General features: G+C 34.1%; 1 protein-coding gene and 1 pseudogene across 50 annotated transcripts in view; one reads left to right on the top strand and one right to left on the bottom strand.

Moving 5' to 3' along the window:
• Positions 1-26,021, bottom strand: part of LOC145252497 (uncharacterized) — a 957,520-nt gene that overhangs the window by 199,409 nt on the left and 732,090 nt on the right. The window lies entirely within an intron of this gene.
• Positions 24,361-24,510, top strand: LOC145253028 (U2 spliceosomal RNA; annotated as a pseudogene).

Genomic DNA, 26,021 nt, shown 5'->3' with positions numbered 1-26,021 from the left:
ACCACATCACAAAAATAATATAAACATCCTGTTCATAAATATGTTGAATTAAGAATGTCAAAGAATTTTTTTTTTTAAATGTTAATATCAACCCTTAAAAGGGTTAGGGTTCCTCTGCGCACGCAATTTTTTAAAAAGTCTCTTCCCTGTATCCTATACCATTTTTACAATCATCCTTTCTTTACACAAATTTATAAAGTCGGCGCCCTGTGATGATTGCCACCTCCACTTGGAATGCCAGGCGGTCGTCTTTGATGACTTTTGCGTTCTTTCTCAACTATGGAATCTCGATGAGAAAATATTTTCTTCGTTTCGATGAAAAAAAATTCTTTTGCTTGCAATACTTTTCTTAGATGCATTCTTGCAGTTATATAAAAACCTGCGTTAGTCTGTCACATTAACTGTTTGGAATTGAATTTTTTGTTGGTCTGTCACGCAATTAGTTTGAAACAATAGTTTGATCACTAAACATGGAGGCATCTTATTCTAGATTCATTCATTCACAACAATTCAGTTAAAAGTAGAAATTCTGTTGGTCTGTCATGCTAAAATTTGAAATAAAAATTCTATTGGTTTGTCATCCTAAAATTTGAAATAAAAATTCTGTTGGTCTGTCATGCTAAAATTTGAAATAAAAGTTCTGTTGGTCTGTCATGCTTAAGTTTGAAATAAAAATCTGTCATGCTAAAATTTAAAATAGAAATTTTATTGTTCTGCCATGCTAAAGTTTGAAATAAAAATTATGTCTTTCATGCTTACGTTTGAAACAAAAATTCTATTTGTCTGCCATGCTAAAGCTTGAAATAAAGTTTTTTTAAATAATTTTTTAGTTTTAATAATTTGCATGATTTATAAAGCCGTCCTGTTTTTTGAAACCAAGAAAAGACAACTGTAAACCTTCAGGTTTTGGCTTCTAAGAAAGTTTAAATGACTAATCTTTTTTTTTTTTTCAAATGTTTTTTTCAAAATGCTAAAGCAGTGAACTTTTTACCTCCTGCCAACCCCTCTGTTTCTGGTGTAATAGATTCAGCCTCTCAATATGTCTGGGAGGCGGGGCGGGGAGGGTCATGAATTCCCTAGTGTCCTGTATATTCTATGTGTTATTTCTTAGTGGTATTTTGTTGATCATTATACATTCAAGAAATATTTCATTTTATACTAACGGCGTTTGTTTATCGTTCACCCCCCCCCCCCGCCCTAAGCAACAGCAAGCCATCATATTACAGCATGACAAACAAGATTGTCTCTTTACAGAGAATTCTTTTTAGGACTGGTACTTGGGTTGGACATTTATCACGTGTACAAACAACGATGATGATGGTGATGATGATGAAAAACAAACGGTGCTTCTGCAGAATAGTGGAATTTTGAAACAAAAAGCATTCCAGGTAAAAACACTATCACATGTCGAAATTAGTATAAATTCCAAAAATTACGAAAAATTGCCGAGGAAAAAGATGTGGTTGATCTATTTTTCACAAAAAATCTTTCATTAATATTTTTTCAATGGTGGATTTCAAGGAAACGAAGGAAGATAAGTCTATCTGTCATACAGAATTGGTCGCACAACTCTGCCACAGTAAAACATACAATAAAACTCGATAATTCGATAAATTCTATTTTTACTTGTAATTGTTTTCCTACTCGTTCATTTTTCATAATTTTTGGAATTTATAACAATTTCGACATTACACTAAGTATGTGATAATGTTTTCACCTGAAATGTGTTGGTTCCAAATTCCACTATTCTGTAGAATAAATAAATAAATAAAATAACTCGCATTCTTCATTTACTTTTAATTCTTTACAAAGGGTTGGTGTTGAAATTGAACATGGCATGATGATGATGATGATGATGATGATGATGAAATGTATCATGGAAACTAAATCACATTCTTCATTTACTTTTTGAATTTCTCTGCTTATGGATGCAACAATACATTTTTAGGTAAAACTTGTTCTGGTGCGAGTCGTATTTATTTATTTATTTATTATTATTATTATTATTATTATTATTATTATTTTGGTTACTTTCTTCAAGTTGCTTAGAGCAACAACAACAACAACAACAACAACAACAACAACAAAAATGGTTTCTGTATCATACCTGCCAATGTCTGTAAAGTCACCGAGACCTTTCTTTGGCACAGCATTGTAAGGGGGAGGGGGTGATAACTGTTATTGCTTGGGTTAGTTGGTTGATTTGAATAATGGTGTGTTTCACTATTTTGCACAGCCCCCGCCCCCGTCCTCCCTCTTCCCCCAAAAAGACTTTAAGAGTATCTCTATTCAGACACATGACAACTTCCCTTTTTCTCCTTCCACGAATCTCAGGGGCGAGGGAGGGGGTCATTCTCTCTCAATTTTTGTTTTCTCTCTCTTCCTCAATATGTCTGAAATAGAGGGGGGGGGGAAAGAGAGCAAGATAATACCATTTTTTTAAAAGTCTTTCGTATGAATTGACTGAGGATTGAACCCGGGTCTCCTAGCTCATTAGATAATATTCTTACTATTATATGAATAATTTCCTTTGATTATGTAGATTACAGACAAAAATATAATTATAAGTAAAAATACTTATGTCCAAATTAAGGTTTGAACTCACAATCTCTGCTTTTAAGCATAACCCGCTAACCAATTTAGCCATCGTGCAAATTATGAAATGGTACTGCTATTAACTAGATAAATCAAAACAGCTTTCCCCGCCCCCTCTGAAGTTGTGGCCGAATAATTAAAAAATCTGAATATCTTATAATGTTGTGCTATGCATGCATTGTGAGAAATTCTGCAGAAATAAGCAGGCTCCTCATTGGTCGGTTTGACCGCCGACGATTTTGTTGAAACCTATCAGATTGATTGTTCTTACTAACTGCCGAGGGTATTCTTGCTGCTAAATTTATCTTTTCAGCCCGCCAGTTTTCACACAGACATCAGGTTGAATGGACGTACAAAAACTCACTCGAGGCTTGTAGCCTCAAAACCCCTTTGTCTCATTGAGATGCATTAATGCCCTTATGTAGGGCGGAATATTATATTCAACGCACACTGTTGTGTATTGTGAATTGATTGACTTTCATCATTACTTATATAACGTCTCTCAGAGACGAATTTAAGGTCTACATTTTGACCTGTCCTTTGTCTGCCATTTGGACGGTTATTCACAGCGAACTCCATGAAGACTACCGGACTTGCAGCATCCATCTTGGTAAAGCATCACTCATCGACCGGTTGCAGCTTTTCTTCAAACAGCATGGAGTATTGTATCCTGCATTACGCGAAGATAAACCATGAACTACTACCCTTACGGGTGTTACCAGCTCTGTTTCGGCAGAAAGCTAAAGATGGCACATCTTTTGCAATTTGGATCGTTTTACTTTAATAAAATGTACGTTAAAGTTTAAAGGTGAGCCTGCTGTGATTTCTGATTGTTTTCTTTCATTTTGCCAAGGGCAAAACCGAGGCGAGAGAATAGCTCACAGCACCAAAAAAAAAAAGCAAAAACACACTGGATTTGTGCGTGTGCCAGTAGGTGGGAAACAAAAAATAAAACGGCATAAGATTAATCTATAAAATAGGGATTGGTATACAAGTCGCATGAGTACACAAAAGTGTAGAGTACGAATTTAAAAGATCAATTATATTTGAATGTTTACATGAAAAAAGAAGTGAACACACAAGGAATTAGTAACTTTTTTCTTTGATGCAATACAGATCAGAAATAATAAAAAAAAAAAAAACGTTTTCAGTTCTGAGACTCATTTCGACCATCTTTGTTTCCAAGTTTCCTTTCGACCGTTTTTTGTTTCCGAGGCCTGGTTCAAAATGGGCTGATACAAATAATTTCCTGCTTTTATAAAAGTTGCGGACGACACTACCCATCCCCCACTTCCTCCTGATTTCAAAAGTGTAAAAAAAAAAAAAAAATGATTTTGGTGCCATCAGCTAGAATCGAAACCAAAACATTTAGTGCTCCAACCACATTCCCTACTCTTTGATCTATTGACAGATAAATAAGAACGATTTAAAATTAAACCTCTAAGCTATGAATGAATTTGTGCATGCGCAGAAGTAATAGAAATATGTTGGCAAGTTGAAATGAACATTTTGGATTTCAACTTGCCAACATATTTTTGTATGCATTATTCATCCATCCAAACAAAGATTTACTCGTTATAAGCCATCGTTGGTACATGATTACTATTTCCTGTTAATTTCAGTGTTATGTGACCTGTAGTTTAAGAGTTTATCGGTTAAATATTTTCACACACATATGCACACACACATATGTTATTTATGTAGAAGATTAAAATCATTGTTTGGTGGTGGAGGTCCTAAAATTTTCGCTGTAAAAACAACATATTCATAGAAAAAGACTTAGTGTTTTTTTTTTTCTCTTCATTTTGTTGGTGGTATTAACTTAAGGGGACGGCCACTCGTGGAGAGAGAAATATACATGTCCTATGTCGGCAGTAAATAAAATACCGATTGTATTTTCCACATACAGACACACTCTCTAATGTTGGAGGCAGGAATAGTACATAAAAGGCGAATGGGTGGTGGTCAAACCTTTAAGTCAGTCAGAGACAATACTTGTTCTCATGTGGAGGTCAGACTGGGTCATGGAGACAAGTTGACATACACATCGACGCATAGAACTAATTTGCATAAGTCTACAAACGAAGATATTTACATGTAAGAAACTATTAGTTAAACCTGTTGAATACAAAAATGATTGTTTTTAACTTGTAATTTTATACATTTACTAGCGGGCGGGGGAAGGGGGTGTCCGGCTTTGCTCAGTCATAAAATATGCTTAAGTATATTTTAATTCATGCAGATTTTGTATTTATTATTACAGAGCCAATTCTCTATTGAATATTATATTGTACCTAATATATAGTACTGATTTCAAAAGTAAAAAAAAAAAAGACTAGGGTGTCATCAGCTAGGATCTAAACCAAAACATTTAGTGCTCCAGTTGCACTTCCTACTGTTTGAGCTATCAGTAGATAGATAAGGAATATTTAGAATAAAACCACTTCAAACCATGAATGAATTACACTTAAATATATTTTAATTGATGCAGGTTTCGTATATATTATTATAGAGTTAATGTTCTATCGATTCTTATATATTACAAAGTTGTGATTTCAAAAATGGGTGTATCAGCTTGAATCGCAATTGAAGCCAAAACTTATGAAGAAAAAATATATACATATATAACTTGAGTTCCTTCGCCTATAATCGAAACTGAAACCAAAACTCATGAACAATTCTTAGTAAAATAATTCATAAAAAAAAATAGATGACTTGAGTGCCATTAGCTATAATCGAGACCAAAACTTATGAAGAATTCTTGGTAAAATTATTAATCACAAGAAATATATATATATGCAGTGGAAGCGTGCTGGGCCCATAACCTCAAGAAGTGTAAGCCATGTTTAGTTTCAGAACAGTTTCAGATGGTTCGTGGTTCTAAACAAGTTTTGAGAGGTGACTGATTTGCAGTAGACAGAACAGTTTCCGATGGTTCGTTTTTACACACAAATCCTGAGAGGTGACTTGTTTGCAGTAGACAGTTCCACAGAGCAAAATATTCATATCGTGTCGAGACGGAAAAAACGTGTGAAATTGCTACAGAAAAGATTTAATGTTTATGGAGCAATTCTGGTTTCTGATTGGTTGGTAGCAGAACGTGAATTAATTCGATTTGCCAGTTCCTAGCAGCATCGTTTATAAATAGAATCGTCCGACTGTGTGGGATCATACCCCATTATACTTCCAAAATATTGCAACAAAGGTCATAACAATTAAACGACAGTCACTCGGAAGAAAAAAATGTGTAAGCGTGACACGCAAAATAACACACACGATATCGTATTAATAATCCTTATTTTTTAATGGTTTTTAGCACTGATAAGATGTGACTCATTTAAAAAAAAAAAAAAAAAAAAAAAGGCGCTTAAGAACAAAACATTCTTCCCATTATCAGGAAAGGAAAAGCAATTCTTGAAGAAATTAATGCTTAAAAAAAAAAACTTGATAACAATAAACAATCTGTCACGAAGATATAAACAAATTCATTTCCTTGTATTTTCTTTAACTATCTCATATCTCCAGGTTTTCTCATTCAAAGCCGCGCAGACGTCCCGTTTCTAAGTTTAGATAACGATTTCCAAGTCGCAAAGTTCATTTACAGGTCTGAGATTCGATTCCAATTACCATTTCCATCGATGTCTATCTGGTTCTCTTTCTCGTCACGACTTTCAGTAGGATATCAAGTTCGCTTCATGACCAACTGAACAGATTCTCTTGACGATATAACCTGCGTGTCAATTCGTTGGTCTTATTTATTTATCAGCAATCTTTGAAGAAATAAAAGTGAAAGAGTTCTTGACTGAAATGACAACCAAAATATTGCTAGAAAGAATCCTGTGGAATTGGCAGTATAAACATTCGACTCAGACCATTGGAACTTTTGTAGGATTTGACGCTGGTCTAAAAAATATTCTTGTATCAATCATAGAAATTGAAGATTTTATCTTGCTTTTCATCTGTTCACACTTCATTTGTTGATGAAAGTTTTAGATGGTGGAAAGAAGGGTTAATAGAATAAATAATTGGTGAATGATAAACTAAGTAGTGTGTGAAATGGAATGATGTAAATAATAAATACAAAGAAAAGGGGAAGAGTAAGAAATAAAAAGAAAAAGGTGGAGAGAAAAGGTGGAACAAAGAGAAGGTGGAGAGAAAAGGTGGAACAAAGAGAAAGAGGAGAGAAGGGTGAAGAAGGAGACAGAGAGTATATATTGAGAGAGATAGGAAGTATATATAAAGACAGGGGGAAGAGAGAGAGAGAGAGAGAGGGGGGTAGAGACAAAAGGAAGAGAGAAGAGAGATGGGGAAACAGAGAAATACAGGGAGAGAGAAGAGAGAGAGAAACAGAGAAAGAGACAGAGGAATTTATAGAGAGAGAGACAGGGGAATAGAGAGAGAGAAAGAGAAAAGGGAATAAAGAAAGACGGGGAACAGAGAGTGAGAGAGGGGCGGCAAAGAGAGGGAGGGGCGGGGAGAGGAAGGGGGCGAGAGAGATGGAGAGAGAAAATGTTAAAGAGGAGAGAGCTAGAGAAAGGTGTATGAGTATTAAAAAGGAGAGAGAGAGAGAGAGAGAGAGAGAGAGAATGGGAACATTCTATTCCATGAATTAAATAAAGAGTTCTGTTCAAAATTCCATTCAGTTTTCAAGTTTAAAATCTATGCACCTGCAGACTATTGAAGGTTACATCGACCGAAACGTTGCAAATATAATGTCCAAGATGAGAGCAGCAATCCAAATAAACCAAAATATCAATACTCATCTAAAAAAAAAAATTAAAAGACATAATTTCAACCTTTCCATTATTTTTCTGTTAATAAACACATTTATCAACCGGCACAAAAATGGTGCATTCAACTAGTTTAGATCTCTCAACAAACTTGAACCTCAAATAGATTTGGCTGATGTTCAAAGATTCATTTCACTCAACAAATAATATTCAGATTAACTGTCTTGCTGATCGCTGCCCATAAACCAAATGAATAAAGCGAAACAAAATGGACGCCTTCCATTAACAAAGAAATATCATTACTAACTGTAAGTCGAGATTGCTATCGTCCTTGAAATATTTTTTCAAAAGTCTAAAATGCAGTAAAAGAATTTTATATGAGAAATTCATTTCATAATAAACTGTATGAACCCGGTGTTGCTCGGGAAACTTTATATATATATATATATAAAGGTCTACTTTTTTCTCCTATGAAATACTTCTTTTCTTGTCCAACCCTCCTATTTAAAAAAAAAAAAAAAAAAAAAAAAAATCCTATTTGGTCAAGGCAATTCTCCTTAAACAATCAACAGAAACTCAAAAGGGGAGATAATTCTGTAATTTCTCTATGGTTCTTACATCTCCTAAAATATCCGATAACATTAAATCTTGAAGATATTGATTTATCTCCCCTTTTCTCCCTTTTACATAACTCTTCTAAATTAACGACGAAAAATGGATTTGGTCCAACCTAGAATGATTTTTGCTTTAATTAAAATTCTACTCCATAATTTTCAGTAATTTTTGACGAAGATATCTACTTTCGCTTGATACGTCAGTATATCAAAGAGTTTTCCTGTGAATTTATTTTGAACTGCCATATTTTATGAAATAAGCACCGTAATTTTTTTTTTTTTCATATAAACCAATTATTTATTGCAAACTCAACCTTAACTTACCAAAATTATTTGGACATAGTTTTATTGCACCGTCCGATCTACATGGGATAGAAGTCCTCATTAACTACGAGGGAAGAGTTAAAAATAAGATCCGTTTTTAATGTAGAAGGGAAAAATCCAGCTTCCCAAAAGTCCTTATTAACTACGAGGGAAGAGTTAGAAATGAGATCCGTTTTTAATGTGGGTGGGGGTGGAGGAGGATCCAGCTCTTCAAAAGGTGCACTCATAATTGGGAGAAAAATAAAAATTGTTTCAGTTCTAGAGGGATTGCATTGTTTCTGACCAACTTTGTAAAGGCTGATGGCTTCTTGCCAAGCCTCAATCATTGGTGCCCTGGCTAAAATGTTTACAGCATTTTTATGAGTTATTTTTCCTTTATTTATTTACCTTTTCTCCTCCCCCTTCCTTTATCTCTCTACTTATTGTCTAGTCTGTATGTGCCTCTTCCCCTCCCTCGTACATAATTGTATCTTTTTCAGGGCATTTTCTACTTTTTTGTGTACATCATTATCATCATCATCATCATCATCATCATCATCACTCACTAGAAATTCTCACACTGATCATCATTAGACACTGCTAACAATCGACAATGTTCCCTGAAATCTGGGTGACAAGTCTCCCCAGGTTTCCAGTAGTCTCCACCTCTTTCGATAACCTTTGCAAATATATGTGCATTATCACAACAGCCGCTTACCATTGATTTCTTGCTGGCAGTGATATTTGTCTTCATTAGGAGTTAGGTGGCAATAATCCTCGTCAAGGTTCCAATCCTCTTTGCATTCTTTCAGTGGAGGTCTGATTAGTGCTTTCTTTTCTGGGTTTTTCTATCCTCTTTTACCCTTCACAGCTATTTCGTGTGTGGTATGATCCGACAGATGACAGCATGTAAATTTGGCATTAAACCGAATACGATGATGAAAGAATGGATGAGAGTTTTTGGTTCAGTCGATGTAGAGCAGTTGAGGGAATCGAAGGATGGATTTGACAGAGAGGAGGATAAATAATGACCTGGCCAGAGATAGGTTAGTTTGGTAAGTCAATTTTTAAAAATGACCCAAGACATGCCAGCATATAAAATGAATATGATGATGACGATGATGATGATAATGTACGTAATGATGATGACAATAATGGTGCTAATGATGATGAACATGATGATGATGACGACGATGATGATGGACGATAATGATTGATGATGATGGAATCAAATTCTTCGTATATAAATAAACTGAAAACAATAATCTTGATTAGTTTCCCTGAAAGAAGGAATCTGTTTCTATTAATGTTGGGATAATTAATTGGAATCGGAAAAAATCGGAACTTTTTAGAATATCAGAATCAGAAAAATTAGTGCATTTTTTTTCCGATGACAAACACAATTCTTTTAATTGTTTATTTATATTTATTCATTTTTTAAACTTAATTTTCTATTGCTGGTACTAATGTTAAAGCGGTAAACATTTATTGATTTTAAACTTTCAGTAAAAACTAAAATCTATAAATCAACCCACCCCAAGTCCATGCTTACTGTTTACGTTTGCGAAAATATATGCACATATTACATGGATTTATAAAGTTAAAAAATATATGCACATATTACATGGATTTATAAAGTTAAAAAATATATGCACATATTACATGGATTTATAAAGTTAAAAAATATATGCACATATTACATGGATTTATAAAGTTAAAAAATATATGCACATATTACATGGATTTATAAAGTTAAAAAATATATGCACATATTACATGGATTTATAAAGTTAAAAAATATATGCACATATTACATGGATTTATAAAGTTAAAAAATATATGCACATATTACATGGATTTATAAAGTTAAAAAATATATGCACATATTACATGGATTTATAAAGTTAAAAAATATATGCACATATTACATGGATTTATAAAGTTAAAAAACGCATCAAATTGTTAAAAAGTTAAAAAAAAAAAAAAAAAAAAAAAAAAAAAAATTAAATATTTAGAAATTTAAAAGAATCAGAATCAGTATTTGTATCGGGATCAGGAAAAATTTTGGAATCGTCCCATCACTAGTTTCTATATTGACGATCTCAGCACAATAAAATTTGTACAAGCAACATAATAAAAAACGCATCAAATAGGTTTTAAGGATGCCACAAAATGATAAAAATAGAAGGTACGCATTTTATTTTTTTTGATAATTTAATTTTTTATTGTTGGTACTATCATTTAAAGCGATACATATTTATTGATTTTAAACTATCAGTAAAACTAAAATCTATAAATAAACCCACCTCAAGTCTATGATTACGTTTGCTGGAACATGTGCACATATTACATCGGTTTTTAAAGTAATCCCCACACCCAGAAGCATTTATAACTAAATATTTAGAAATTTAAAAGAATCAATAATTGTATTGGAATCTGGAAAAATTTTGGAATCATCCCATCACTGGTTTCTATATTGATGATCTCAGCACAATAAAATACTGTTCTGTAGTACAAGCAACATTAAAAAAAAAAAAAAGCGGATCAAATAGGTTTTAAGGACCCCAAAAATAATCAAAATAGAAAGTACGCCTTCAGGTTTACTTTCAACACGTGTATAAACTGTAAATAAACATAAGAAAATGAAATTGTTTGGCCTTTCATCAAAAGATCGATTTTTGATATCAGGAAAGATTTATTTTAAGAAAAGAGGAGGAGATATATTAAATATGTATTTTTTAAGGTAGGGTTCAGGTGTTTTTTTTTTTTTTTAATTTACAAAACTTTTTCATAAACAAACACAGAGATCGTGTCTGCATTGCTTTAAATTCTCGTATTAAAATGAGTTCATTCTCTATTATTTGATTTATATTTAATTTATTATAATTCAGATAAATAGAAACACTTTTTTCATTTAAAGAGGAATAATTATTGGTCTCCCGACAAAAGGGGGGGGCTGTAAATTCACCCTTGTTCATTCATCCGTTCGTCTGTCCGCACTTTTCTCAATAACTACATTTTGGTATTTTTTAAATTTTGCACAAACATTAAACATGATATGAGTAAAAATGTAACAGAATGGGTTTTCCAGGAAAACTCCGCTTGCCCTCTTAGGGGTGCCTTTCGGGTTAAAATGGCTAAAATTGACACTTTTGTGCTTATTAAAAAAAATTGATGCCTTGGAGTTTTATAAAACTTTCTGATTTCTATATAATTTTGTTTGTCTATACTTCGCAATAACTCTTGGGTGTGCCCCAGGGGCTTTTTTAGGGCTAATAAAAACATGCCATTTTGGGGACTATTTTATCGCGTTTGTCCAAAATTTTCTGTGTATGTCTATTTAGCAGTTTTGCATGGTGCTGAACTCAAATTTAAATATGTTATGACCTTGGGAACTTTTGGGATCAAATGGGGGGGGGGGCAAATGATGAACTTAGTCTTTTCTTTTTTTGCATGGTGCAAAACTCAAATTTACATATGTTAAGGCCTAAAACTGAACCGTTTGTTCATTTTCACCAGGATTTGACGTCTCCTGGGGACGTTTTGGGCTAAATGGGGTGGGGGTGGGTGCTGAACTTAGTCATTTTTTTATGCCTCATTTACTGTGCACTCATTGGGGACCATGTACGCTTCACTTGTTTCACATTTTAATTAGTGATGGGACGATTCCTATATTTTTCCCCGATTCTGATACCATTACTGATTCCGTATTAAATACTCGATTCCGATTCTTTCATGAAAACCCATGTTACATGTGCAGATATTTTCTCAAACGTAAAAATACACGTGTGGAACAATGATCTATAGATTTTAGTTTCAGCAGTAGTTTAAAATCAATAAATATTTATTATTTTATCATTAGTACCAGCAGTGGTAGATTTTGTTTTAAACAAAATCCAATAAAAAAAAAGACAATTAAAAGAATCGTTTTTGGCATCAGAAATAGGCACAAAATTTTCCGATTTTTCCGATCTTGATTCCTCCAAAAAGTTCTGATTTTTCTGATTCCCGATTCCAGTTAATTGTCCCCAAATTAATTTTAATACTTATGTTATTTTGGGCAGGCATTTTTATTTTTAAATAAAAAAAAAGTGTTGTTTATTTTTTATCACAAAGTCGATTTTCAACGTAGAGAAGGTTGGGGGGGGGGAGGTCTTTAAAGCCTAATTGATCGAAGAAAAAAAAATACCAAGAAACACTTTAAAAACAAACATATTGGATAACTAGAGCAGCTAAAAGTCGAACGAGATCATAAAAAAATATTTTTCAAGACGATCCCAGTCCGATTATATTCAGAACAGACAAGAACTCAAAGAACTTTTCAGAAGAGAAACACATTCTTTGGCATCACAAAAACATCTAATGTTTACAAGAGAAAGAAATCTAAATAAAATAATTTGATTTATATATCAAACCAGTTCTTACTTTCAGATTGGTGTTTGGGGAATTATTGGTATGACATGTGTAAGGAATTGGACTAATAATTCTTTGAATACCACACATGTCTGCGTGAAGGAAGGGCGTTTGAAAACAAACAAAAACAAAGCAAAAAAGATTTTTTTTAATTATGTAAAGTTATTTTTAAATTTGGGTTAATAAAAAATGATATAAAAAAAGGTTAAGTTGACTTTTATGAATTTGACAATCTTTGTTAATTAATTTGCATTTTTTTTTTTTTTTTTTTGGTAGTTTTTCTTTTACATTTTTGAGATGAGGGTTGCTTATTCATATTATTTGGATTCTTTGGACTACTGTTCTCATCTTGAATGTGATTTTCATATTTCAGCCAATGTAACCTCCAACTTTCTTCAGGTGTATCTTGTCGAAGTCAGAAATATTTCTGTAAAGTTCGGGAGTCTGCATGGAATTTCGAATGAAACTTTATTTAATCCACAAAGGGTATCACCTGTGGCGTAGTGGATAAAGTATTTGATAAATTCAGTTATAAAGTTACACTCTTCTTTGAAGGTTCAATCCACAGTGCAGGCAACACTCATAATACAATCGCAAATTACTTAGAACTTCTAGTCAGTAATGGCTGACAGAAGGAGAGCATACTACTCTCATAAATTAAATAAAGGGGTTTGTTCAATAGAAATATTCCCGAGTGTGACAAGATGAGAACAGCAGTTTGAAGAATTGAAATAATACGAATAGTTTTCTTTTTATTTTTAAACACTTTAAGAAATCTTCATTTTTTTTTTTCAATAACTCTTGTCAATATTCTACACTTGTTAGACATGTTTTTAAGGAATTGCTCCAGACAAGTTATGAAGCCACTTGATGTAAGGAGCTAACAAGAATGAAAACCGATTACCACAAAGATAGGGGATGCCTATTGACTTTAGTGTTAAAAATATATATATATGAAAATAGGAGGAAAACAGTCAGCATGAAGAAAGTATCACGTGTTCATAGTTTTTAGAAAGAACTTACTGGAATAAAAAGTTGCATTACAATGAGGTATCAAAACAGTGACAATGGAAGCAGAGAATAGATCAGATAATTCTGAAGGACACGCGTCATAACAGAAAAGACTGAGACTAGAAATAGCATGTCTGTGAGAGAGAGTCACGTAACATACGGCCACAGCCGAGATTGAACTCACTACATGAGTTTGTAGCGTAATTCAAATCTTGTCCGTAGCTGAACACTTAATGCTTCCTTAGGACTATCAAAGGTATTTTTTACCGTGACGCCATCACTAGATGGGTTGCCTACCATGGCTTAAGAGAGACCCATCTACTCTTGAGAGAAAGATAGACCGCGCCAGTTTCCCAACCTGGTATTTTCTCTTGCAGTACATATAGCACCTCACCTTCCCAAATGGTCACCCATCTGGTACTGGCCAGGCTTGACGTGGCTTAACTTTGGCGATTTGGTGAGAACCGGTGTGTCAACATGATTGTGAGAGAAAGAGAAGGTACAGAGAAGAAGAAATGGTTGAGCCAATCAAATAACATACGTTTCTACACTTTGCTAAAAACCCACAAATGGGATAAAGATTCATCAACTCAAATATCACAGCAGTACTTCATATGATCCAGGGCTTTACGTTGCGAGTGAGACAGTCGCATTTGCAAGTGATTTTTCAAAGTAGCAACTAGAAACAATAAAACGCTTATCTTTTCAGCGATTGTGTTTTCTCATTAACAAACTTCCAAAGCTCATTACCGAGTGAAAAATGTCTTTTCAACCTTTATTTTGAAAATAAAAATAAATGTTTTTGTTATATTTTAATTTTAAACATGTTTTTTTTGTTGTTTTTTTTTGCAAACATATTTACGTTTTTTTTTTGTTTTTGCAAACATATTTAAGTTTTTTTGTTTTTTTTCCAACATTTACGTTTTTTTGTTTTTACGTTTTTTTGTTTTTGCTATACTTTTCTTTTAAACATATTTATGGGTACAACCGTTTTTCCGCGAGTATTTTTTATGCGCTTATAATAAAAAAAAATCAACGTTTTTTTCTTTTATCTTTTTTTTATGCCCCCCCTTTTTTTCTTAATTTTTCTGCACTTATTTTACCTTTTCCGCGAATATTTATATATATATATATATATATATATATATATATATATATATATATATATATATATATATATATATATATTTGAAAAAGGATACTATAAAACCTGAATCTTACTTGAAATTACTATTAAAAAATAGCGTGGTACAATAAGTGCATAAGCAAACTTTTCAAAAAGAAAAATATTTCAAAAATATTTAGTTTATGCTTGCAAAAAAAACAAAACAAAAAAACGTAAATGTTTGAAAATAAACAAGCAACAAAACGTAAATGTTTGGAAAATAAAACTTAAATATGTTTGCAAAAACAAAATAAAAACATGTTTAAAATTAAAATATAACAAAAACATTTATTTTTATTTCAAGGGTGCCATTATATACATTTTGTGCTTCCGTAACTGGGTGGACAGACAGTAACGCCACCTATAGTCAAACGGAGGAAACAGGCTCTCTCTTTCTTCACGATTACCAGATTGTTTTTATTAATTTAATATATGAGGAATTCTGGACAATTATGCACAATTTTATTAATATAGATTTCGATAATCGAGAGAAAATGCCTTTCCAGCCAGACGAGTACTGACCAGCACCACTAAGCTTTGCAACTTTGAAAAATGTGTAATAATGGACGATATATGGGACAAACCAGTTTTTAAAAAAATCGATATTGTTGTGCGGATTACAAACAAAATTAGATCAGACTGGATCTTCTCCACGAATGCCTTATTTAGTGGCTTACTTTATTTATTAGAAAGATGCAACAATAAAAAGAGAAAAACTTCTAAGAATTTCGCGAATTTCTTTTTAAACGCCGCCTTAAAAATAAATAAATAAATAAATAAATAAATGGCGCCCGTCTTTAACCCCCCCCCCTCCATGAAGAAAGAAAGAGACGTTTCGAGCCTGTCTTCGCTCCACCGTTATTTTCATGGCAAGTGCTCGTCTGAGCACCAATTTATGTCGCCCCCCCCCTTGCCAAACTTTAACAAAAAAAAAAAAAAACCACTCAACTAGCTACAACCCCCACTATCAACAATTTTCCTCCATTCTCTATCTGTGCCTAAATCTAAACGCAGATTCCATGAACAAAACTTCTTTCCTAGAACTGCTCGCCTGTGGAACACTGTTACACTGGCCCGCTTCCAGGCCGGTTACAATATGGTAGCCTTCAAATCCAATGTAAACAAATTCTTGTTGAACCGTCCCCTTAAATAATCCAAATTTTACGCAATCTACACCATTAACGATTACTAAACTACCACCTTGCAGTCATTAACCCTTATCTTCGAGTGGCTTTCAGGCTTTGATAAGTGGTGACTCCCTTGTAAAAAAAAAAAAAACGTTAAAATTTGTTTGATGTACGTACCCGTGACGGAAAGAAAATAACGTACACCAAAAATCACGCAAATTGATTAAGTAGTTTTAGTTTATAAGAAAAAAATCATTTTTAAGTGAATCTGAATTTTTAATGACGTCATTTTTTTTTAATCTCTATTTAGAGCTATCTCACTTATACCTTCGGTCTGTTTTCTAAACTGGCATCGCGAGATCGTTGCTCGTAGTTTAGCCATAACACTTGATTTTTTTATTTAAAAATAAAACTACTTGATCAATTTGCGCGATTTTTAATGCACGATATTTTCTTTGTGTCACAGGATCATCCAGATTTTTCTCATAACGACGGAAGATTTTGAACAAACGTCAAAAAATACTATTTGAATTGATAAATGTTAAAGTTTTAAAAGATAAAGAAAACGAAGAAAAAAGAATGGTCATTATTTTTTCTTTTTTGTATTTATTGAATGAATTTCAGATGAAAAACATTTGGATGGGAACAAAGTGTAGTATTGATGGCCTTGTGCCTGATTTGTTTAAAATGTAAATTTATATTTTCTGCAAATAAATATTTAAGAGTGTTGTATCTGTTCTGAAGCTGCATTTGGTCTTTTCTGTCCACAGCTAGTGAAGCAGTCTTTCTAGACCGAGGTAATTTTTTAATTATTTTTATTCCAATCCAGACTGCCCCTTTTTGGGTAGCTTGATTTTACCCACATTAAAAACCCACCTTGTGTCTAATTCTGCCCTCGTGGGGAGGCAAGTAACTCGGAACTATAATGTATTATACAAGATGATTCTTTTGGTTTCATTTTTTAATGCTCAATTGGGGGGGGGGTTACGCAATATCTGTTATGTAGACTAGACACAATGCCATTTTCCCAGGCATTACCATTCCCTATCCCTTTGCTGATGGGGTGGGGGTAGTGTATGTTCGTGCAGGATGATGCAATTATCCCAGGCATTATCTTCTCCCTTTTGTAGAGAGCAGTGTGATATTGGTCATGTTACCGTGACATATATTGGGTATTTTGTATAGTCTTTTTTTAATTATTTTTATTAGGTTAATGCAAAAATAATGTTTGTTTTACCAAATATATATAGGTCAAAAAACGACATTTTTGCACCAACTAAATAAAAGTCATTATCAAACCTTTACATACTTAGATGCCAGTTTCTCGGTCATTTTTCTTGTTCGCATCTATCGCTCGACAGTTTTTCGAACCGATTAAACGTTTTAAAGTGAGTAAAACCACTAAAAAACCTTTCCAGATAGGTAGAAGAGTAACTTATCTTGCCTTTGATAACATTGGTTTTGTTTAGTTCCCTCCCACTACAAGAACTTAAATACCAGGGTCAGAAAGTGGGACTGAAAAGTCAGCACCTCCAAGGAGGGGGCACTCTGACCTCCAAAAAGTGCCTGGGCAGCCCCGTCGGCATTCCCCAGTAAGGGCACCTCAGTAGATTAGCAATAAACTAGCTCTTTCTCAAAAAGAGAAGATAAAGCCTGGTAAAGTGGACCTCCTAGAACTGCACAGAACTAAACTCCCACCACCAACAGGGCCCGGATCATTACAGGAATCGTCTAAATCTGTTGATTTTGGAAATCAAGATAAAAAAATTCCCTAGCCGAGTGTTATATACAGGGTAGAACGATAAAATTGGTGCCTTAGAAAAGATGACATGATTCCATTTCTGTTTGATAAAAACCGGTTTCCTTTTATTGTTGCAGACCATCTACTAGTTGGCCAGTTGTGTACAAATCCCAACAGCGATAGAAGCCTTTTATCATGTCTGAAAGTGACACAATGTTCAACGAGCGAGATTGGAGATGTGCAGCTGTACAACTCGTGCTCTCTACCGATCCAAGTTATGACAACAGGACCATTGCCAACACCATAAAAATGCATTGCCGGATTGCCACAAATAACAGGGACATGCTCAAGGTGATGAAAACAAAGGTTACGATTACTGTTATTGTTTTTGGTGTAGTTTCAAGTGAGGGTTACATCATACCACCTCACATTTTGAAGTCGGCTTGAAAGTCAACACCAAAGTATACCTGGATGTGTTAAAGAGTGCGGTGATCTCCTGGTGCAATGAGGTGGCCGCTGGCAGACCCTGGGTGTGGCAGCAGGACTCTGTGCCAGCTTACAAGTCCAAAGATACCCATGTTTGGCCCCAGAAGGAGTGCTACGACTTTGTACACTTCTCTCCTTCCCTGACCTGAATCCACTGGACTAGTTTATTTAGTCATATGTTGAGAACATCACCAACATGACCTCCCACAACACCAAAGCCAACCTGATCATCACCATCTGCCAAGTATTCACCAAGCCCCCAGTTCTGGACCCATATCGAGGTGGTGAGTGAGGCTGAAGGCGGCTGAATTCATTTTTTTTTTTCAATAAATAATAAAAGTTCTAAAATAAAGCTGTAGTGTTTTCTTTAGGGCGACATTTTTATCGTTCCGCCATTCATTTGAATTTTTGACAAATTTTTCCTACGTCTGTGAATTGTAAAACAATAGTCTCATGACAACATAAAAGATACTACACTACTACTTCCTAAAGGAGCGGAGGTAATGCATGGGAGGGTATCATAATGACGAAAGAATATATACTATTCCCTTTCTATCATAAAGCAAAGAATTGGTAATCTAAACAGTGTGATATAAATGCGGGAGTGCCTCAGGGGTCGATCCTTGGACCTCTATTGTTCCTAATATTTATTAATGACCTCCCCGACAAAACTGCTTCTGATATGGGTATATATGCTGATGACACTACACTCTATAAGGCATGACAGGAAAACAAATGAACACATAACTAAAGAAATGGCAAAAACACGAGAGGATGACCTAGTGGACTGGGAACATAAATGGATGGTCACATTCAATACTGCCAAGACTAAACTGGTTTCCTTCAATAATTACAAGAAACCTTCTCTGCCACCAATAGCAATGGCCAGTGACTCCCTGTCTGAAAGTACATCTTTCAAACTGCTTGGCCTAACGTTCACAGGAAATATGAGTTGGAACAATTACATTGAAAACATTGCCAGGGCCGCTGCGAAGAAGGTAGGCTCTCTCTACCGTGCTAGAAAACTACTGACACCTGAAAGTATCCTGTACCTCTATAAGGCCACTATTCGCCCATGTATGGAGTATTGTTGTCACATTTGGGCTGGTGCATCTGCTGCTAGTCTCTCGCTCCTAGACAAGGTTCAAAAGAGAGTCGCCAATCTGATAGGCCCTGAACTGGCATCTAAGCTTCAGCCTCTGTCCCATCGACGAAACGTTGCATCCCTCTGCCTGTTCTACAAGTATTTTAATGGTAAATGCTCTGACGAACTGCAGACACTTGTGCCCCCACGATGCAGACACCCTCGACAAACCTGACAGGCAGCTAAATCCCACCCCCACACAGTAGAGATGTAAAAGATCTTTCTACTCCAGTAGTTTCTTCCCCAGAACCGCTAGACTCTGGAATTCCATTCCAGGTCCCTGCTTCCCTAACTGTACTGACATGCAGAAGTTCAAGTGTAACGTGAACCAACATCTTGCTGCCCAAATCCCAATATAGTGCCCCAATAGTTGCTGCCCCTGATAGTAGCCCCCTACACCAAAGTGGCAATGTGCCTTGTTTGGGGTGAAAATGTAATTAAAAAAAAATGCCTGGGAGAATAGTATCATGACTGGATAAAGACTACCCCACCCTCCCACTAGCCTAGTTCCCACTTCAGACAATATTCTCAACTAGGAATAGAATCATTCACGCGTGTGTTGAACCCTCACTCGTTTTGGGTCACTTTTCTTTGGCCAGTGTTTGAGTCCCAGGGTGGCCATCCTTCCAGTCATTATCTCCACCTCATAAAAAAGGGGAGAGTATTACCACCAACCGGGAAATATACCGACGGGGTAGATCAAGTTAATTTTTGCAGCCAACCAGAGTGCCCCTCTCCAACTCCTTTTTAGAGGGGGGGGTAGCTTGGTTCCCCTCACCCCTACTATGAACAGACCTCACGTCACACCCACTCGCCGTGGGAAGAGAAGAGTATAAATATTACAGTTAGACATATGAGTCTTCTTCATACCCCCCCCTCCACACACACACACATTATTTATCGCTTTGCCGACCAGACATGTGTTATTGTTATATTTTTTGATTGCTTAATTCCTGTTTCAGTCGGACAAATTATTCGTTATTACTTAAACCATGTTGATTTAAATAATAACGAATCCCCACGCGAGCATACTCAAAGAGAAATTTGGCGCGCTTGCGAATTTAGGAAGATTCGTCCATTTTTGCAAGGTAGGAAAACTAGGCCATTATCGAATAAATATCGATTGAAAACACATTTTATGACCGTTCTTGAAGGAGATATTGGTAAATGTGTAGTTTAGCGGCGTAACAAATTTATAAAAACTATTTGGTAAATGTGTAGCTTAGCGGCGTAAATTATTTGACAAACAAAAATTTATAAAAACTATTTATTTTTATATAAAACATTATTACACCCAAAGGCTGAAATAAAATCAGAAAAAAAAATAATTTCATTTTTTATTTTTTCATCATTTATTATTAGACTAAATGTACGACATTCGAAGCCGCTGTATTATTACTTTTAAAATTTGGCCTTTCTAAGGTTTCAAAGATTCGCCTTTTTAAGGCCAATTTTGGCCAAAAACATAGTTCATGAAAGAGCGTAAAAAGGCCAATCTGTCAAACCTTAGAACGGTCAAATTTTAAAAACAATATGGCGGCCTCGACTGTCGTACATTTAGTCTAATAAAAAAATGTTGAAAAAATAATGAAAATGAAATTTTTCTATTGTTTGTTTGGGTCTAATAATGTGTTTTATACAAAAATAAATAGTTTTTATAATTTTTTTGTCAGTCAAATAATTTACGCCGCTAAACTACACATTTACCGAGATATTGTTTTGAAAAATGAGTATAACCCCCCCCCCTAATATTTCTAAGAATTTTTTTTTTTTTTTTTTACTTATTTACTGTTATTTTAAAACAGATGAAAGCGATATTCTAAGTGCTTGTTTTCCTTGATAAGTGGTGATGGTGACCCCCATGTAAAAATAAGAAAAGAAAAAAAAAGGTGGAGGGTTAACATATTTTAAATCATTTATTCAGTTCAAAACAACAATAAGTAAAAAATTGAACCGAAATTTTCCGTGAACGAATCTTGCGTGATGGTGGAGAAATTCAAAGAGTGTGTTTCAACTACAGACAAAATAAAAGATTTCATTATTTTCCCAGATATAAAATATTTTTTAAATTTCGTACTGTCACCCGAACTTAGGGTTAATGTCGGAGACAATCAAGGACAAATAAATCGTCTACAGTACTGCGATCCGACCCGTTGCCCTTCATCAACGCCAACGTTATTCCTAAATCCATGATGAACTTGAGTTTAAGTGCTTAACCTCGTTCTTCGTTTGTTTAGAAAGTTGTCGATTACAGTTTTTCAGGGGAATTTTTTAATTCTTTATTTCAACGCTCGCTTCTTCACGTGTACGATGAAACTTGCTATGATTAACTGTTTTTAATTTACATTTTTGGTACTTATTCAGATTGGCACTTATGTCGGCAACTAAAAACCGAAAAGTATGTATGATGTCACGGGAAAAAGATGAAATATTCCAAAAATCACGTCATTTAATCAAGTTTGTTTTTTTTTATTCCAGAAAACCAAATTTTACGACTTAGCGAGTCGTAGTGTTTTCGTTGGTCATGCTGAGATCTGATTAAATAAATAAAGAGGAGACAACTCAAACCGAAGTGTCGAGATAAAAAAAATCAGCCTTATGTTCAATGTAGTTTAGTAGCAAAATCACTAAAAATCGTAAATTTCGATTTTCTTAGTTTCTAATAAAACTACTTGATCGATTTACGTGATTTTTGAAATATAATATCTTCGTTCTATAGCGAATAGCACATACATCATAAGACTTTTCTGTATTTTTTTTTTACTTTTAATTGTCGCTATAAGTGCCAACCCCCCTGTTTTTTTTTTTGTTTTTGTTTTTTTTTCACTAAAACATGCTTAAAGTAAATAAGTTCTAATTGTTTGAGAATAATACTGAAACCACCCCGAAGCCCTTAATTTGGGTGATATAAATTCATGAATTGAACTTTTCATTTTAAGGTTGATTTTTAATGTGTATGGGAGGAGGGTCCAGTTTCTCCAAAACTCTTGGATTATTGGAAATAAAAATATTCTTATAGACTCGCCGGGTCTGTCTCGCGAATGAGAACGAAATGAGATAATGCTTGGAAGGGGGTGGGGATGAGTCATATCCCCGGGATGACTAACTCTGAGACACCGAACAGGTACTACACTTTGATCCTAGCTGCTTGTATTTTCTTCAGATCGCTCTCCTTTCTTGGGTCAAACAAAATATTACTGCAAGAGCTCTGCGCTGCGTTGCCCGGGTGAAGGAAGGGCTTAAATAAAAAAACAATCAAAATATAGCTATGTTTACATTTTTTTTAATCGGATATTAAAAAAAAAATTCATTTTAAAGTTCTCCTGTAGGAAATGAATCCCTGAAATACTTTCGCTTTTTCTTGCTCACATGCTCCTTGCTCCTATTCCGAATTCGTAGCAGTGAGCCGACATCAGCGAACTTTTTTGTTCTCTACCAAAACGGTCATTAACAATGTTTTATTTATTTATTATTATTATTATTTTTTTAATATTTAACATATTTCAAATTGATATAAATTATTGCACAATATTTTCAAGTTAAATTCAGTTAAAAAATATTTTTGTTTATTAAATTGTTAGGTACCGTAATTTGATGGAATAACCTTTTTTAAAATCAGTAATCAAGTACAAAATGGATTTTTTACTTGATTAAATAAATTCGAAATAAAAATTTGTATCAGTTTGAAATATGTTAAACATTAAAACATTGTTAATAACTGTTTAGGTAGAAAAAAAAAGTCCACTGATATTGGCCCAGTGGGGCCCACTGTTACGAATTCGGAATAGAACCATGTGAGCGAGTAAAAGCGAAAGTAGTTCAGGGAGATGTTTCCTACAGGAGAACGCGTTTTAGTTCTTCATTTTTAAATATCTAGCCAACAAATCAAAGTTACGTATAGGCGTGAAATACACACACACACGAGATCTTGTTAAAAAAAAAAAAAAATGTTATCTTATCAAAAAGCTGAAAGCGAAACAAAAAAGTCGTGTGCTAACACGCGGAGAGAATAAACACTAGGCTTACGACCGACCGCTAAATAATAAAAAAGGCCCTTAATTTTTGCGTATTTCTTCGTTATGATAGCGAAATTCAAAATATTGAATTTCAAGTAAAACAAATAGTGTCTACTTAATTGTCATGTCGCAGTAATATCCAACAATTACGAAAAACGATAAGATAGAAAATTAATTATTCATGAAAACAGTTTTCTAAGACAACGAAAATTGGGTTTTCCTAAATTGGCTTAAGTTTTCAGAAAAATAATTACCTTACATGTAACGAATCTAACTGTTTTTTGTTTGTTTGTTTGTTTGTTTGTTTGTTTGTTTGTTTTAGCAAAACTCAATGTTCGTTAATTTTCTTCGAAGATTACTTAATGAGTTTGTTTTACAATCCAAAGAGGTACAAAAAAGTGGTTAAAAAAAAAAAAAATGCAATATCTCGTATAATAAATAAACGCTATCAAAGACAACATACGTTACTCTTCTACCTATCTGGAGGAGTTTTTAGTGGTTTTACACACTTTAAAATCTTTATTCGGTTCGAAAAACATGTAGTGTCTGTCGAGTGTTAGATCCGCGAATTGACACCTAAATATTTGAAGTTTTGATAGCGATTTAAAACAAAATACGGGTCTTCTACACTATTGGGGCGAAGAAAACAAAATGGTACGCATTCCTCGTATTTTTAAGATGATCCAAAAATTACAAAAATCGATTAGGTAGAAAATTATTTGAAATAATAAAAAAAATAGAATTTGATGAAAACGATCGTAAGACACAGATGAGTTAAAAAGGGAGGTACTTTTCCGTTTCGATTTAAACACGATGGCGGCAATTTTTCGCCTGCTAACACGATTAAAGTTGTCTTCTTTTTTTTTTTTTAATAATTCAGTAATATTTAGGCAATTGCAACTGCATGATTTGGAAGCTACCATTGTAACTTATTAGAATTGCCCCCCCCCAAAAAAAAATCAGTTTTAAAGCTTCAATATTACTTTGCACAAATCACGAAGTATTTCCATGGCATCAACGTTATTGGCCTTTTGGCCAATATCAAAGTGTAGTATCTGTTCTTGCTGCACTTTCATTCCTTGTTCTCTTTCGGTGGAGGAGCACGAGCAGTCCTCCTCCAGTGAAGGAAGGACTCTTTCACGACTGAAACATTTTTTTATTTCTTGTGCCTTTTCTCCACGTTAAAAAACGACCCTGGTGTCTAACTCTGTCCCATGGGAAGGCATTGTACCTATTTACTATGCCTCCTCACGGGACAGAGTTAGACACTAGTGTCGTTTTTTAACGTGGAGAAAAGGTACAAAAATAAAAATTGTCTCAGTCGTGAAGGATTTCTCTTCCACCGAAAGAGAACAAGAAAATGAAGTGCAGCATCTGAAGAACAGATACTACACTTTGATCTTGACCAAAAGGCCAAGTGTAAAAGCGGTATACAATAAAATGGTTGGGACACCTGAAAGTGATTTTTAAGTCTTTAAATTGTCGAATTGAAAGTAATTTCTAGCTAGAAATATTAGTTTTACACAAACAAACAAACAAAAAAGTCTGGTATTAATGTTTGTTTATTCAATTCGTTTAGCCCGAATTCTTGGATAAAATTGATTTTTACTTTTTATTTTAAAATAAAGCATATCTTATACTGAAATAACACTTAACGAAATATAAATTTGAACATTTATTTAAATATGTTTTGTTTATTTTTAAGAATTGGTATTAAATTATTATACTATCAACTAGTAACCTCTTTTAAATTTGTTAAAACGGTGTGTGTGTGTGTGTGTGTGTGTGTGTGTGTGTGTGTGTGTGTGTGTGTGTGTGTGTGTGTGTGTGTGTGGAGAAAATAATATTCACAGTTTACTTTAATGAGTGACAGTGATTATTTGTGTATAAGAGTTTTTAAAATGAATACTTTTGGTGTAAAAAAAAAAAAAAAAAAAAAAAATACAAGACACTAATATGGCCGCCAGCGATTAAAGCATTTTATTAGTTTGATTTTCAAAACTTTCAAAAGTAAATTAGAATGTTATTCTATGATAAGAAAAAAAAAACTGTAATTCAAAACCAATGATCGATTTTAGTCAAAACATAGCCAAAAGGCAAGCGAAAATAAAGATATTCCAACACATTTGTGTAATCAAAGAAAAACGGTATTTTTCCACGCGCCCCTATTCTATCATTAAAGAACCCCAAGATGAAGCAACTCACAAACTGATTCCATGGGACGGGAACCTCGGCTATCTCAGACCGTTGCATTAATAACTGAGCTGAAAGAGAAACTGTTTTTCTGTTGTTGCTTTTTTTTTCTTTCTTTCTTAAAAACAAACTTACCTATATAATGATTCGACCAATTGTTGCATTGCTCTTTGATTATCGGAAAAAAATAAAATCGAAAGTCAATAATATCCTAGGATGAGTAATATCGATAAATCCTTGTACGGTCGGAAGATGGGGGTAGCGACATATTAAAAACAACAACAAAAAAAGTAATATCCACAGTTAGTTTGTTGTTGTTTAATGTTTCAACAAAAACAACGCGAATGTCGCAACAAATCCGTCGGCCGGTTTTTATAACAAAATAGCCTTTTTTTAGGGCTTCATTATCAAGCAAAGAAAGGGTACTTCATGCTTAATAGGGGCCTCGGCCGGAGAGGGAGACCCTCAGATTCCTGTTGCCAC

This window comes from Euprymna scolopes, chromosome 29 (genome assembly GCF_053919585.1).
Source record: "Euprymna scolopes isolate OS-2025 chromosome 29, ASM5391958v1, whole genome shotgun sequence".
Classification (NCBI taxonomy): domain Eukaryota; kingdom Metazoa; phylum Mollusca; class Cephalopoda; order Sepiida; family Sepiolidae; genus Euprymna; species Euprymna scolopes.
This window is presented reverse-complemented; position numbering and strand designations above follow the sequence as displayed.